Source organism: Macrotis lagotis, chromosome 1, assembly GCF_037893015.1.
Source record: "Macrotis lagotis isolate mMagLag1 chromosome 1, bilby.v1.9.chrom.fasta, whole genome shotgun sequence".
NCBI classification, from domain to species: Eukaryota; Metazoa; Chordata; class Mammalia; order Peramelemorphia; family Peramelidae; genus Macrotis; species Macrotis lagotis.
Window position 1 is genome coordinate 427,321,579 of NC_133658.1, and position 18,133 is coordinate 427,339,711.

General features: G+C 36.1%; 1 pseudogene; it reads left to right on the plus strand.

Moving 5' to 3' along the window:
* Nucleotides 1-1,212: 1,212 nt before the first annotated feature.
* Nucleotides 1,213-3,107, plus strand: LOC141518714 (ankyrin repeat domain-containing protein 13A pseudogene; annotated as a pseudogene).
* Nucleotides 3,108-18,133: the final 15,026 nt, after the last annotated feature.

The following is an 18,133-nucleotide window of genomic DNA, read 5'->3' on the forward strand; positions in this document are numbered from 1 at the left end:
TGATTTTTAAAAAAGAAAGAAGATAACCAAATTATCAGTATCAGAAATGAAAAGAATGAACTAACCACCAATGAGAAGGAAATTTAAGAGATAATTCGGAGCTACTTTGCCAAACTGTATACCAATACATGGCATGACCTGAATGAAATGAATGAATGAATGAATATTTACAAAAAAATACAAACTGCGCAGATTAACAGAAGAGGAAATATATACTACTTAAATAACCCCATCTCAGAAAAAGAAATTGAAGAAATCATTAATAAACTCCCTAAGAAAAAGTTTCAAGGTCCAAATGGATTTACAAAGTGAACTCTACGAAACATTTAAGGAACAATTAATTCCTGTTCTACACAAACTGTTTAAAAAAATAGGAGAGGAAGGACTTCTGCCAAACCCCTTTTATGACACCAACATGGTGCTGATACCTAAACCAGGAAGAACCAAAATAAAGAAAATTATTGAACAATCTCCCTAATGGATAATGATGTAGAAATCTTAAATAAAATTTAAGCAAAGACACTACAGCAAGTTATTATCAGGAAAATCCAGCATGATCATGTTGAATTTATACCAGGAAGGCAGGAATGGTTCAACATTAGGAAAATACTCAACATTATTAAACATATCAACAGTAAAACCAACAGAAATCATAAAATTATCTCAATAGATTCTGAAAGTGCTTTTCATAAAATACAACATCCATTCCTATTACACTTGAAAGTTTAGAAATAAATGGAATTTTCCTTAAAATAAAAAAAATAATATCTCTCTAAAACCATCAACACATATTATATGTAATGGGAATAAACTTGGAGCATTTCCAATAAAATCAGGGGTGAAACAAAGAAGCACATTATCACCATTACTATTCAGTATAGTATTAGAAATGCTAGGAGTAGCAATAAGAGAAGAAAAGAAATTGAAGGAACCAGAATTGGCAACGAGGAAGCAAAACTTTAACTCTTTGCAGATGATATGATGGCATACCTAGAGAACCTGAGAAAATCATTTTAGGTGCCTGGGTGCTCTGCGGCGGGCGTGGCCGCCCTGGGCGCCGTTGGGCGGCTTCCTGGGGCCCCTGGAGCACCAGGCCGCCCGGGCCGCCCGGGCCGCCCTTGCTCAGCGCTCCCGCAGGCCGGGCCGCCTCCACTCTGGCCCGGCCCCGGGTGGTTCGGCCCTGCCCTTCCCCTTTTAGGACAGTTCGGGCAGAGAAGCCGCGGGCGGAGCACGCCGGCGTCGGGCCGGGAGAGCAGCGCCTGTCCCGGTCCGGGTCTTGTCCGAGGGCCGGGGCCGGCGGGCGCCGCAGCATGTCCTGCGAGGGCAACGGCCCCAGCGGCCGCTTCCCCCTGCACGCCCTGGTCTGGAACAACGACTACCGGCAGCTGGAGAAGCGGCTGGACGGCCAGAATGTGGAAGCCCTGGCCCCCAGAGGCCGGACCTTATTGCACCTGGCTGTTTCTTTGGGACACTCGGAATCGGCTAGAGTCTTGCTCTGACATACATAAAGCATATGTCACAAAAGAAAATCGCCAGGGATGGACAGTTTTACACGAGACAGTGAGTACTGGAGACCCAGAGATGTTATATACCATTCTTCAGCATCACGATTACCACAACACATCAATGGCTCTGGAAGGTGTTCCTGAACTGCTCCAGAAGATCCTGGAGGCACCTGATTTTTATGTTCAGATGAAGTGGGAATTCACTAGTTGAATGCCATTGGTTTCTAGGATATGTCCCAATGATGTCTGTCGCATTTGGAAAAGCGGGGCCAAACTGCGTGTGGATATCACATTGTTGGGCTTTGAAAACATGAGCTGGATAAGAGGAAGACGTAGTTTTATTTTTAAGGGAGAGGATAGCTGGGCAGAGTTGATGGAAGTTAACCCTGATGACAAAGTGGTCACGACAGAACATTTTGACCTCTCTCAAGAAATGGAACGCTTCACGCTAGATTCCCTGAAACCCAAAGGGAGGGAGGTGGAAAGGCACCTCACATCACCGGTCATCAATACCAGCCTTGACACTAAAAACATTGCGTTTGAAAGAACTAAATCCGGATTCTGGGGATGGAGGACAGATAAAGCAGAAGTTGTTAATGCTTACTAAGTAAAGGTATATACAGTAAACAATGTAAGTGTGATAACCAAAATACGGACAGAACATTTGACAGAGGAAGAAAAAAAGAGATATAAAGCTGATAGGAACCCACTGGAATCCTTGCTGGGGAGCGTAGAACACCAGTTTGGTGCTCAAGGTGACCTCACCACTGAGTGTGCAACAGCAAATAACCCCATGGCTATCACGCCCGAGGAGTATTTCAATGAAGAGTTTGATTTGAAGGACCGGGACATAGAACGACCAAAGGAACTTACCATCAGAACCCAAAAGTTTAAAGCTATGCTTTGGATGTGTGAAGAGTTCCCCTTGTCTTTGGTGGAGCAGGTCATTCCCATCATTAACCTCATGGCCAGAACCAATGCCCATTTTGCTAGACTGAGAGATTTCATCACTCTCGAGTTCCCACCTGGATTTTCTGTTAAAATCGAAATTCCATTGTTTCATGTCTTAAATGCTCGGATTACATTTGGAAATGTCAATGGCTGCAGTACTGCTGACGAGCCCATCTCACAGAGCACAGACGGGGGCCACGCTGACCCAGCCTCCCTGGTCTCGAACTTTGAGGTGGATCAGTCTGTGTCTAAAATCCCTGAGTCTTATCACATCCAAGATAACGGCAGAAACATGCACCTGCAGGATGAGGATTACGAAATCATGCAGTTTGCCATTCAGCAGAGCTTGTTGGAATCTAGCTTGAGTCAGGATGTTCCGGGGCTGTCTTCAAATGGGGGACTCATTAATCCACATGTCTATGATTCTCAGTATGAAAGGGCTATTCAGGAGAGTCTGCTTACTAGCTCCAATGGGCTCCAATCCAGCGCCATGGAGGTGAGGAGTTTTGACACTGATTTGCAGCTTGCTATGGAATTATCTTCCAAAGAGCTGGAGGAGCGGGAGCTTCGGCTCCAGGAGGAGGAGGCTGAGCTGCAGCAAGTCTTACGGCTGTCTCTTACTGAGAAGTAGACCCCTCCTCCCCCAGCCCGCAGTAGGGGCGTCTGGGCCCAGCACCCCGGGAAGCTGGCTGCCACGGTTGCCTTCTTTCTGAGGTGCAGCTTTCATGGGCCATTGTCTGAGAGGGTGGTGGGCCAGAGCTGCTGCATGTCTGGGCTGCGGCATCTCCAGGCTCGCACCCTAGGCCCCTGTGGGCCGGTGCTGACTCTTGGGTCACCTCTGCTCAAACCGAACCCAACCAAGGTTTGTTGGAACCTGTCTTTCAAGGAATGATGAAAAAATACTCCTGCAGTCAAGGTGCTTTATATATGTGTGCGTGTGTGTCTGTGTGTACGTGTTCATGTTACATGTGCACACACACACAACATTGATGTGAGAACAGCATGTGGTTTGTGAGGAGTTGGATGAACCTTCTCCTGGCTTACCAAAGTAACGGGTCCGTTCAGATCACCTTGCTTTCACTAGTGTCCCAAACCATCCGGAAGGAGGATTTCTGGTCTGGTGGACACTTCACTCTGATCACACTCCCGACAAAGTTCAAGAGGAGAAGGTGCAGCCTCTCAGACTGATGAAGGCCTACTCCTTCCCACGCTCTGCCACTCTGATGTTGGGGGTGGAAGGGTCCTGTGAATCCTGAGCTATGGCAGGTTACCTGTTGTGTATGGAGGATTAGGGCAGCCCAAAACCAAAATAAGAAAGCTTCCGTACAAGCCACTGTCTCCAGGGATGGAAACCTACACCAAAGTACGTTGAGAAGTCCCAATGAGGCTGCATTCTGGAGGGAAAAGAATGGAATTAGAATTAGGTCAGCTTGTTGTTGACAAATGACTTGAACAGCCCAAAGGGAAAGTTCTAATTGCTTTTTACAGTTCAAATCAACATCTTTCTGGATACATACATACATACATACATATATATATATATATATATATATATATATGTATGTATGTATGTATATATCAGACTTTCTCTTTTTATTACTTTTGAAAAAAATAAAAGAAATCTACTCCCACCAGTAGCAATACAAGTATATATTTTAACCAGGTTTTCTCAGGTCTTTTTTAAATACCTTTAGCTATTTAACTATTTTGTCTAATGCTTCTGTAAATACCCACCTTGGCATCTGAGAGCACTGTGCAATATAAATGACCACACTCTACACCGTAGGTCCCGTATTTGTTCCTTTAGGAATGTTTTTTCAGCATTGAAAGAACTTGATGGGTCATCTCAGCCCCTGTGTACTCAGCCACCATTCTAGGAGTGGCCTGGACGATAGAAGGCAGGTGGTGGTTTGGAATCAGTTCAGGATCATCCGTTTTGGCTTGTTGGGAAAATGTTTCTAGTCATATAGGATGATGTTTTTAATGCCTTATAATTACTTACCTTTTGTGTAACTGTCCAATTAAAATTCCTTCTATGCACAAGAAAAAAAAAAGAAAATCATCTTAAAAACTCCTTGAAACAATTAACAAATTCAGTAAAATTTTGGGTTATAAATAAATCATCAGCATTTCTATATATGAAGAATAAAGCCCAAGAGCAAGAGATAGAAACAGAAATTCCATTTAAAATAACTGTAGACAACAATAAATACTTGGGAATTTACCTCCCAAGACAAGCTAAGGAACTGTATGAGCCTAATTATAAAGCACTCCTCACTCAAATAAAATCAGATCTAAATATTTGGGAAAATGTCAAATTTTCATGGTTAGGTCAAGCTAACATAATAAAAATGACAATTCTACCCAAATTAAATTACTTCTTCAGTGCCTTACCAATCAAACCACCAAATATCTACTTTACTGAGCTAGAAAAAATAGTAACAAAATTCCTTTGGAGCAATGAAAGGGCAAGAATAGCAAGGGAACTAATGAAAAAAAATGTTAAGACCTAACTCTACCAGATCTAAAACTACATTATAAAGCAGCAGTCATCAAAACTGCCTGGTACTGGTTAAGAAACAGAGTAATGGATCAGTGGATTAAGATACGTTCAAATGAAACAGCAGTACATGACTGTAGCGATCTACTCTTTTACAAACCCAAAGACATCAGCCTCTGGGATAAGAATTAACTATTTGACAAAAATTGAAGGGAAAACTGGAAAACTGTTTGGCAAAAGCTAGACATAGATCCACATCTCACACCCTATAGACCAAAAATCTATCTATATGATCTATAGAAAGTGGGCATTTTTGATCAAACAAGAATTAAAACACATTATAAAGCACAAAATGAATGACTTTGACTATATTAAATCAAAAAAGATTTTTACACTAATAAAATCAATCCCGCCAAAATTAGAAGGAAAAAAGAAAGCTGGGGAAAATCTTCTGATAAATTTCCATGTACACAGAAGAAAACAAGAGAGAATTCCATATAAAACAATAAATTTCCATTTCAAGAAAACCTGTATAATATGACACTTTGTTTTCAGAGCTACCAAGCTTTTCTTTGCTTTCTTATAAGTAATCTGCTATTCACTCTTTAAGTTTTCTCCTCCTGCACCTACCCTAAAGAAAATTGCAATTGTCTATACATATATATATATAATGTTTATGTAAATGCAGATAGATATCTATAAATATATACATATATACAAATATATACTTCTATTACATATGTGTAAGACTGAACTATGTTTATGTGCACCTGTCACCTGTTTCTCTGAAGATGGATAGGTAGCTTTTTCACCATAAGTCCAAGTCTTTCAGTACTTTTCTGAATCAAACAACTCATCATTTCTTACAAGAGAGCAATATTCCAATCCAATCACATACTATATGAGAGATTGTCTATGAAAGGTTTTTCTTTAATTTTCTGAAATCTTTCTATTCTGCATAAGTTTTTTCAAACAAGAAAATTTTAATTCAAAAAAATCAAAATTATCCATTTCACACTTCAACAAAACTCTTACCTTATAATATATTTTGTCTAATACTATTAAATCTACTTCTTTTACATCTTTTGTCCCTAGTTTCTTTGAAGTTTCTGAACTTTTTTCTTCCAAATTAACTTTATTATTATTTTTTCTAACTCAGTAAGATAAGTTTTAAGTAATTTAATTAGTGTGGCATTGAATGGATTAGGTAAAATTGTTATTTTTATTGTATTGGCTTTCTCTATCATGAACAATAAAAATTATTTCAGTTATTTGGATCTAATTGTATTTATATAAAATGTTTTACCTTCATATTCTTATAGCTCTCATGTCTGTTTTGACAGATATACTCTCAAGTATTTTATACTGTCAAGTTATTAAACTGATCTAAAACAATATTGAATTACATTGCTGCTACCTAGTGTAGTTTCTCTATTTTTTCCTTTGATTAAATTTATCTTAGAATTAACTTTGGAATCATAATTACTATCCCTGCTTTTTTTGCATCAGTTTTGGACCTTTATTTTAACTTTGTGTGTGTGTTCCTCATTTTTATATTAATTATTGAAACATATTGTTGAATTCAATTTTTTAATATGCTATCAGTTTCCATTTTATGGATAAATTTATCCCATTTGCATTCTCAACTATAATTACTTATGTATTTTCTCCTTCCTCTTTTTTCTTACTATCCTTTCCACCCTGTTGCTGTCCTTACTCATTCCTCTGCTTTACTTCTACCTGTTCCCTTGCCCTCCTATTTCTTAATCTACCCAACCCTCCAATAGTTTTTGTAATCCTCTCCCCCATTTTATCCAGTTGCTCTCTTATTTCTTTCTAAAAATTAGAAGACTTTTATATCCTTCTAGATATATGTATAATATGATATATAATTTGACATTACATATAACATACACACATGCATGCATATAAACACACATGTGTATATATGTGTATATACATATATATGTGCATGTTACTCATTCTTTAACCATTTCCTGATGAGAGGAAAGTTCAGTATTACATAACCTCCACTTCTACCTTCTTCTGTATCAATTTTTCCTTTTATGACTTATTTTTTTATCTCTCTCTACACAGTTTTTTTGTGTATGATAACAATCTTAAGAGTCCTGATAATATATTCAAATATTTTAAGTAAACAATATGACCTTATTGCATTCCTTATAATTGATTGTTAATGTTTAGTTTATATTTCTCCTGGATGTTATGTGTCAAATTTTCCCTTAAGTTCTGCTCTTTTTATCACATTTACCTGAACATCTTTTAGTTCATCAAATATCCATTTTTTCCATTCAGGATTATACCTAATTTTGCTGAATAAATTACCTTTGGTCATAAGCCCAATTCTTTTGTTCCTTCTGCTTTGCCTTCTTGCTTTGGAACTTCAAGGCAATTTTCTTTGATAATTTCTTGAAATATTGAATCAAGCTTCTTTTTTTCATAATTTTCAGGTAGTCTGACTATTCTTAAATCATTTCTTCAGATCAGTTGTTTTTTCCTGATGAGATGTTTCACATTCACTTCTATTTTGTTTTACTCTTTGGTTTTGTTTTACTCTTTCTTGGTATATTAGAACATCATTAGCTTCCTTTTGCTCAACTCTAGTTTTCAAGGAATTTATTATATTATATTTTATATCACATCATATCACATCACATCACATCATATCATATCATATCATATTATATTATATTAATTATATTCTTCTTTAATTTCTTGATTATTTCAGGTTGAGTGACTTTCTTATAATTTTTTTGATTTTCTTGATTAGTCATTTTTTTTCTAATTTTTCTCAATCACTCACTTGATCTTTAACATTCTTTATAAGTTCTCCTAAGAACTGTTTTTGGGCTTGGAACCATTTGACATTTCTTATTGAAAAGATGTGGCTTTTTTAGCTCCATAATTGTCCTCTAAATATGAACCCAGATCTTCTCTATCCCTATAGTAGCTAACTATGCTTGTTTCTTTCTCCTTTACTTAGTAATTTTTTATTTTTTATTTTTAGCAGCTATTAGTGTGATTAAGTTCTACTTCTGAGGCATGGAGTGTGATGTCCCAGGCCACAGGTCCTTTTTCCTATCATTTTCTAAGATCTATCAACCTTAGATTGTTCTCTACTAACTGTTGCCTAGAGCTCCTAGCCACAGGATCCTGCAAATCTTACATTCTTTGGTTCCTCTAGTAGCTGTCCTCTCTGCCCTGGAAATGCAACCAGGGACTCTGATCTCCTGCAAGTGCTAACAACCATCAGTACTCCTGCTGTTCTGTTACTGTACTCCCTAGGTGTGCAGTAGCTCCTTCTCTCCCACAGCAGCCCAGGATGTTTTTGGTAAGCACAGCTGTTCTTGGCATCCCAAAACAATGGAAGATCCTTCAGTTTTCTCCTACTCTGCCACACTGTCTATGAGATAAAAGTTTCTGAGGTTAAAGCTGTCTCCTAACCTCAGTTGTCCCCAGGGACTGCTGTTTGTTGATTCTGCAGAGTTGACCTGGCATTGTTTCTTGCCCCAAAATCCCCACATGTGGGATATCAAGGTTCCCCCAAACAAGAGACCTAGTCTTATTCTGAAGAAAGAGACTAGGGAGCTCCATATTACTTATATAAATAGTTTAATAATAAAAGTGATATACTCACATTGGGCCATTCTAGGGTGATGGCTAGACCATATGTTAGAATTTCCACAGACCCCCCCCCAAAAAAAAAGCCCTATGGTAATTACAGATATCAGAAAAAGGAAAGTGGAGTTATAAAGTATGTAAGAGTTAATAGGCTGATATTTGGGGGTTTTATCTACTCATCACTAGGCTCAGTGAGTGCCATATTAGTGATGCTTTGGCTAATGTCTGAGGCATGTGAATTCTTGTACCAGTCACTGTGGTCATATACCAGTCAGTGTGTTTTCTTTTGGCTTATAATAATCTTGGTTTACATTATTCATAGCTTTTATTGATAAGGACTCCTTATTATTATTATTATTATTATTATTATTATTATTATTATTATTATTATTATGGCTTTCACTGATAGAAAGTTTTGCTAGGAAACCCACATTATTCATGACCTTTGCTTCTACAGACTTTTGCTAGGCACCATCATGGCTTTCACTGCTTAAAGGGTTCGCATTTAATTATGACTTTCACCAATAGGGACCAGGCAAGGTATTTGCAACCCCCAGCTCTAGAAGTCTTTCCTGGGGATCTTCTCAAGTTATCTCAGGAGAATAAGTGCTTTACCCTGACTTTTGTTTATTTCTGCTGCTTTCCTTCTCAGATGATTTTATTGTTGTTATTGTTCTTTTGTTTGTTTTGTGAAGGAAATTTGGAGAGCTGAAAGTTTTCTAATCTAATTCATCATCTTCCCAGAATCCTCTCCCTGAGAATAGGATTGCCAGGGACATGGAAAAACAAAGTTGAAGATCAGAAGAAACAAAAAATAATAATCATATTGAAAAAGATGAGAATGTAAGATCAACAATACATACATAGTTGTTTAAATGTGGCCTCTTCCATTCGACTGTATGCTCTTTTAGATACTTTTTTGTCTTTTTATCCCCAGCATTTAACACAGTGCCCAGTACAATATAGGCACATCATAAATGCTTCTTAACTTTATTTGACTTAATTTTAGTGAGTCTAAAGAAGATGATCTTTTTTTTTTATATTTTTAAGGCAATGAGGCTAAGTGACTTTCCCAAGGTCACACAGGCAATTATTAAGTGCCTGAGTCCATATTTGAACTCAGGTTCTCCTGACTCCGGGGTCAGTAATCTATCCACTGCACCAACTAATTGCTTATGATCTTATTTCCTAATACAATCATTCAATTATAAAAATCATTCATTTTATCCACCTGTGCTACAGTTTGTAGAATATTAAATAATCTGCAAAGGCAGCAAAGCTGATTAATATAATGAAGAAAGAGCTAGCTTGAAGTCAGGAAGAACTGAGTTCAAATCCTGTCTTAAACAGTTACTAATGATATGACCATAGATAAGTCACTTAGCCTCCCTGGGACTGCATTTCCTTATCTGTAAAATGAGAGAATTGGACTTAATATCTTCAGTGGCCCCTTCTAGCTCTAAATCCATAGGCCTCTTTCTTTATAACTATATATTATAGCTGCTATTTTGTATGAACTCTATCAAATAAGGCAGTAAGAATGGAATGAATCATAATCATCATCATTCTCTTCAAAGTTCAAACAATCATCCATGTCATGAGACAAAAAGTGATCGCTGGTCAGGATGGAAACATTGTGGAGAACCTGCACTCACGGATAATGTCCACTAGCTGTGAAGGCCTGACACAAAACCTGGAATGCTAGCAAATTGAAACTTGTTCCCCCAGGACTTAGAACAGGCACATAACAAAGTTTCTTAAATTGATTTGACTTGACTTTAAGCCTAAAGAAGATAATCTTATGGTGATAGTGATTAGAGTTGAAACAACTCCAATGAATCTAAGAAAAAGACAGGATGGTGTAGAATTTCAGTCTGGCCATGTTCAAAACCATCTTGATGATGAGCTGACATGGAGCACAGTATAACCAAGTGGGGTTCTTTATCAAGTGGTACAAAATGAAGGCAAGACATGTTGGAATAAATCAGAAATGATAAGATGACCATACCTGCTGGAAATGTTTGAATGCAAATAGTGTTGACCACTAAAATGGGTAAACCAAGAGCATCCATAAAATGACCTAAAGATATGAATATTTTCATTATATGCCAGAACTATATCATAAGAAAATTGAAAACAGATCTTTGCCAGTTTTAAGAAAGGGCTTATATTGCTTTTTTTGTTAACATTACCTCTAGTTCTATCCAAGTCACACAACAACTTACTGCCAAATAGTACAAGGCAATCATAAAAAAATCCATCCCTAAGACTAGATTAAATGAAAGAGTGTAAGAGATGAAATTGAGAAGCTACAAAAATCTGAATAGGGAAAATATAAAGAGCATAAAGTTACTAAAAATCTGTACTTAATGCCAACCCAAAAAATTGTATCTAAAAATAAAACAGAATACAAAACCATTCTGGATTCTGGAAACCCCTTTTTTGAGTTGATAACATGAATCCAGTGAGCAGACCAATTAAACCAAAAGATGGCATTTCAAAAAAGCTAATGTCTGTTAAAACCATCATGAAGGGGCAGCTAGGTGGAGTAGTGGATAAAGCACCAGCCTTGGAGTCAGCAGTACCTGGGTTCAAATCCGGTATCAGACACTTAATAATTATCTAGCTGTGTGGCCTTGGGCAAGCCACTTAACCCCATTTGCCTTGTAAAAACTTAAAAATAAACAACCCATCATGAATAAATGCATCCTTCCATAGTATTTGACAGAGAATTAAAAAAAAAAACTTTTCTGTATCTTTACATGGAAACAAACTAAGTCCCACTGACACACTAAAAATCATAATGACAGTTACCTATTAGATCTACCCTTATGACCAGAAGTAAAATATAATCATGACAGAAGTAACTTTGACACACAGAAATCATAAATTTAGAGGTAAAAGGGAACCTAGAGACTGAGTCCAGCTTCTACACTTTACAAATGAGGGAACTGAAGTCCAAAGAGTTTAAAGTGCTTGCCTAAAGTCTCACATCAAGTAACTGTCTGAGGAAGTATTTGAAAACTCTGCTGAAAGGCACCAGAAGATTATACCAATATGAAGCTGGTACTTGTGATAAAAAACATACAAACAAAAAACACAAAATCTTGAATGTCATATTGCCCAATTAAAGACAATGGAAAATAAGTGTAAAAAGAATTCAAAAATAAAGCTATTATAAACCTTAGATTTTATTTATCTTAATCATCAATTGGAAAGAAACTCAAAAGTTTAATGCAACATAAGGAGTCAAAGTGGGGTAAAATACAAACAATAAAACTCAGGATCAATTGAAACCATTTACTCCAGCAGCTTGGGAAGCAGAAAAACCAGAAGTGAGAAAAAGTCACTAAAGGAGGTTCCGTGGAAAATTTCTGGTCATCTATTTGAGAAGTCCAATTAATGAAAACTCAGGCAGTGACAAATGAGGAGAAAGTATGTGAACCATTAATAACAAGTAATGGAATAGTTGGATGAAAGTTTATGATTTTAACTCCTAACCCCAAAACTGAACTAATAGGAATGACAAATATTCATAATTAGTAGCAAAAATGCACACCCTTCCTCAAACCTGGAAGAATCTTCCTCCGTCATCTTTCTCCTCCATTAAAAATGACTCAAATCATCCCTTTCCTAAGCACTTTACCAAGAAGTGATCTTTGCCTCCTTGCAACTCCCCATGTTTTCCAGTATTTTCTGAGTCTACTAGTCTTTTTTATACAAGTCTTATATCCCATCTTCTCATATTATAAGCTCCTTGAAAGCAATGATTGACTTTTCCTCTCCTCTCCTCTCTTCTCCTCTCTTATTTCTCCTCTTATTTCTCCTTTTCTTTCTTTTCTTTTTTATAGTCTCAGCAATTATCATAAAAGATGCTTAAGTAAATGTTTCTTTGGTTTAATTGAATTTTCATCTATTTTTCTCTGAACGTTTTCTTCTGATCTTATCCATTACTAATCTATAAGTTCCATGAGTGTAGGGTTCATGCTTTATCTGCATTTTGTTTCTCACCTAGCTCCAAAACCAGAATTGTAAACACAGGAAGCACTTAATACATGTGCACCAAATTAGATTGAGATGAAATTAATTAAATTATTCCTATATTAACAATTGCATTTTTGAATCCTATTGAGCTTGTGGTCCACTACAACCCAGAAGGTCATTTTTACATTTAGCCTTCTACAGCTTTCCTTCCTTCCTTCCTTCCTTCCTTCCTTCCTTCCTTCCTTCCTTCCTTCCTTCCTATCTTTCCTTTTCTTCCTTTTTCCTTTTTTCTTCCTTTCTTCTTTTCTCTCTTCCTTTCTTCCCTTTCTCTATTTTTTCTTTCATACCTTGTTTCTCTCTTCTTCCTTACTTATTTTCCTTCTAAAATTTACCTTCTATTTTGAAAAGTAAGTTCTAATTAACATCATAGAATCTGTGACTAAGTTTTGCTACTGGTGGTCCTTCTTTAAAAGTTTGAAAGGAAATTAATCATGGTTCCAAATGTGGTAAAGCAAGCTTATTATCATAAAATTTATCGAATTAGTATCGATGTAAGTATGACTTTTCAACCAAACAAATATTTCCCACTCCATGGGACCCCAGGGTCTATTTTCATAAGATGGCCAACCCTTCAGTTTCAATGCTTGACTCCACAGAAAGGCTCCATCAAGCCACACATTGCCTAGTCAGACAGGGCACCAGATCTTTTCAAATCTCCCATCAGGCAGATCATCAGCTGTGGTAACCTTGATTGCATTTCTAACTGAAGCCAAGATATAGGCTATACTGCTGTCAGCTCTGTTTCAGCCAAAAGAATTTGGGGGGAGCCATCTGGTTCTAATGATATGGAACTCAAACACTCGATTTTCTTTTTACTGTGTTCAAAACAATAACATCTTTTGACATATTTACTTTTGACCTGCTTTAAGAAAACATGCCCACTCCATTAAGGAAAACAAGTGTGCATTTCAGAGGATTCAATCTCTCAACCCTGAAGATTCCTAAAATGTTTAAGATTGAAAATGACAGCTGGCTTTCCCTCCAAGAGAGCTCAAGGAAAACAATAAAGAATACTCTCCTTTTTAGCTAGCATACTTAGTGAGCTTTTTCTGTGTGGGAGGTGACAATTGCACTTAACCATGAAGAGAGAAGAGAGGAAATATGTAGATACCTTCTAAGAGCAGTTTCAACTTTAAAATAATTTTATTGATACATTTGGTTTTTTGCACAACTATTTCCTAGTATTCCCTTTGTCCTCAGGATGTTACTATAACTAATATAAAAGAAAAAAATTACACAATTAATCAACTGAGAGAGTATGTAGTATTTTGCATGTTTTATCAATCCAATTAGTCAATCAATAAGAAATTGCGTATCCCCTTTTTTCCAGGAATTTTAAATACAACACAAAAATAAATAGCCCCTGCCCTCAGCTTACATTCTATCAATGCAAAGAATATATAAAATATAAACAAAATAAAAACAAATATAACATAAATGCAACAAAACAATACAAAGTAATTTGGGGGAGGAAGGCACTGGAAGATGGGGATCAGGAAAAACCTCATTTAGAAGATAATTTTTGAGAGGAACCTTGAAGGAAATCAGTGTGACAAGAGAATTTCTGACTCAATTTTATTACTGGCATTTATTAAACGCGAAAAGTTAAAAAAATTAGCTAGAATCCCTAAAGTCAAGCTAAGGCATAAATTATAGTCTTTGTGTTAACTGGGTAATTTCTACTCTCTGACTGCAAGTTTTGTCTGGGATATCAGTCATGTATTTGTTGGCTAGTATCGCGTTTTACCCATTATAGATCTTCTCTTCTTTCAGCTGTTTTTTTTTTCTGTAAAACATCATCTTCTTTTATTTGCTTTTTGAAGTTCCATTGTATTCATTCTATTTATGTGACCGAAATGTATACAACCACTGAAACTGCTCTTCCAAGTTTACTAATTTTTTATGAAGTGAACCTAGGATTTAAGGAAAAGAAACTGTTTTTATCATATTTTGGCACTGGTGATTGCATAATTACTGTCAGTAGTACCTATTAAGGAATCTTAAGATAATTTTTATCACACTAGAGAATCTAAGAGGCCAAGAGTAGGAGGGAGTAAATTCCAAATATGAGAAGAAGAAGAACAAGAAGAAGAAGAAGAAGAAGAACAAGAACAAGAACAAGAACAAGAATAAAAACAAGAGCAAGAAGAAGGAAAAGAAGAAGAAGGAGGAGGAGGAAGGAAGGAAAAGGAAGAAGACAAAGAAGAAGAAATCAAAGAAGAAGAAGATGAAGAGATGAAGGAAGAAGATGAAGAAGGAAGAACATGATGATGATGCTGACAGAGATGAAGAAGACAAAAAAGAAGATGATGACAATGAAGACAAAGAAGAAGATGATGAAGAAAGTGATGAAGAAGATGATGACAATGATGACAAACAAGAAGATGAAGAAGGAAAAAGGAGGAGGAGGAGGAGGAGGAGAAGGAGGAGAAGAAGGAAAAGAAGGAGAAGGAGAAGAAGGAGAAAGAAGAAGGAGAAGAAGAAGATTGGTTTGGCTAGACAATAGAACTGATGAAGGGGGAGTAAATTATAGTGCCTCTTGATGGTTCATTTCTGTCTTTTATTTTGCACTATAATTCAATCCCTCTCTTTAAAAAATTAAAACAATTCTCCCCAAATAATAGTCTATAAACATGAGAAAACCTATTTCATTACATTTCTCTGTTTGATAATTATACTTTAACTTTCAATACCTTTTACACTTTAACTCTAACGTTTCTTTTAAGTCTTACTATACATTACTCCCCCTTAAGAACTAGATGAATCAGTAGAAGTGATAGAAGAAAAAAATGAATAAATGCTTAATGTACTAAATCTAGATAAAATGAGTTAATATATATTTAGTGCTTCACAAATCTTTAGAATCTATATAAATAAGATACATAATATTATTATTAAATCCCCTCATGTCCACTAAGTGAGTCAATAACTTTAATAGGACAAAATAACAAAGTGAGAAGTTATATGAATGGGGAAGAAAGAGTAAGCTAGAGAAAGGATACCTAAGGTAATTGCATTCTCTCAATTAAAAGGCTGAGCTCTGGGAGAACATGATTAAGTCAGAAAAGGGAAAGGCTTGAACAGGAAAAATCAAAGTAAAGTTGTCCATAAGGAAGGGAAAAGAGAAAGATGTAACCAAAGAACAACAAGCTTTTCCTTGTACATTTGCATTAGAAACAAAGACTTTGTCTTGAACCTTTTCTGGTGGGAATTTACATATAAGGAAGTAAAGAAAAATAGTAAGGAACATATTGGAAGGAAAAAACTAACAAGGAGGAAAGAAAGGGAAATTTTTTCAGAAATGGGATTAGCAAAAATTGCCATTTAAAAGCTTAGAAGAAATACTTTAACACTTCCAACTAAATAAGCAAAGAAAGAGAAGGGACAAGGCAAAACAGAAATAGACAAATGCATAATTTTTAAAAGAAATATAAATTAACAAATTAAGTTTTTTCAAAGAATGTAGACTATGCCACAGAAATGGAAGCTAAGGGTGTAGTCTGTGGAAAGACTAGTATTCAATACTTCTTATAAAACTAATCACAGGGACACAGTAATGACTTCAAAGAGGAAGGAGATAAAAATTTAAATAAAAAAATGAAGCAAAATATAAACTGTAACTTTAAAATCTCAATATACAGAAAACACATCTAAAAATGAATTGACATGCAAATGATCATTAAAAGCTAGAATAATATTTGATACACATCAACTGATGGGATGACTTTTTGACTTGTGCCTTAATTGTACTTTAAATAAGGCAAAATTGCAAAATCATAAGCCTCACTCTGTCCTCTAGAGTCATCAAAGTCCAGTGCCAAGACATAAGTCAAGATAACTGGCCCATGGCTCATGATGCAGTAGTGACCTTGGTCTTTCTTAAGGTCTTTTTCAGATTGGTTGGTATCTACTGAAATGGAGGAAAGAAGATGTCTGCCAAAGATATCATAATATTTGAAATATTTGCATCACTGAAAGTAAAGTGAAATACAAGGTTCATTATCCTATACCTTCTATTCCTAAAAAAACTAGATTATAGGGAGGAAATAATATATTCAAGGTCACAAAGTGGGAGAAATGTAGCAATTATGTCATATTGCCAAATTGTTCCTCAAATTATTGGCATAAATTGTGACTTTATTATACACTTGACTCTTTGATTTATTACTTCTGGATATTTAAGCCTAAATTTGATTTAAAGTTTCCCAGTCTATTCTGGGATAGGACCTTGATCCATATGGAAATAATTAAGTTAGATTGTCCAAAATACAATCTAGACCCAAATAATATTTGATGAGAGTGAGTAAGAGATTTTATTTTTATAGGTCTTTTATAGGTCTTGATATGTAAATGGTCAGAAATTTGAGGCGCTTTATTGTTATCTTCTAGCAGAATTTTTCAAATTATGGGGCCTACTCTCTTATGGAGAATAGAGGAGAGACCCTTTCAGAGAGGGCAAAATAAAGTAATAGCTAATATAGAATATTTTTTGTAGAATAAATATATCTGGCATACATATATCTACATTTTTTAAACCAATGCAAAGTTCAAATGAAAGTCAACAAAGTGAGACTAATAATCCATTCACTCCATCTGACATTGAATACACCAGAGAATGTGCATATGAGGTCAAATCAAAGTCAAGATGTGCCCAATCAACTACTATCCCTCTCAGAGCATGCTAATGACACAAATGCCTTGTGCTGTCATACTTGAGAGGAATGTTTTAAAAATAATTTTCTTAAAATAGAAAGAATCATAATATGAAAAAGTCATCAAATGATGAATATTATAAAATAGATCAAATTTCAAGATACTTTCTCCTATGCTTTCCAAAAACTCAACCCTTAGGTAATTAGGGCAGAGTCTTGGGTCTTTGAAAGAGTGGTTCTATTAGAACCACCCTCCATCTATGGAGAAATAGGAAGTGGGGCAAACTATGGTCCCAAATGATCACCAAAATTGCTTTGTCTAGGGGGCAATAGTGGTTTTTTTTGAAAAAGAATTGTAACCTGTGTCCCAAAGGTACAATGCACCTTATGATTGGCAATAACTGTATTGCAAGAATGAAGAAGTCTTATCTCTCTCCCCTGGAGCTGCTAGTCATTAAACACAGCATAGGAAGAAATTGGAAATTATCAGTAACTGTAACACCCCAGGAACATGGTGCAGAATTCCTAGCATGCCCACAGAACTGAAACCATCCTTTTTCCCCACTCATATTTTTGCTTTCTTAATCTTTGCATTTTATTACATCTTGAATCTCCTTAAATGAATTCATACCAGTCCAGTAGTCCAATTCCTTGACATGTGAAAGTTTAAATTGTGCTGGAACTGTTTGCTAATAGCAGCTGCTAAAAAATACACTTCAGAGAAGCCTGGAGGCTATGTTTATTGGGCCATGTCCCTTACATCTATGAGTAAGAATCATTCTCCAGTGGCCAAAGGATATGATGAGTTTTTGAAAGAAGAAATGCAAACCATCAATAAG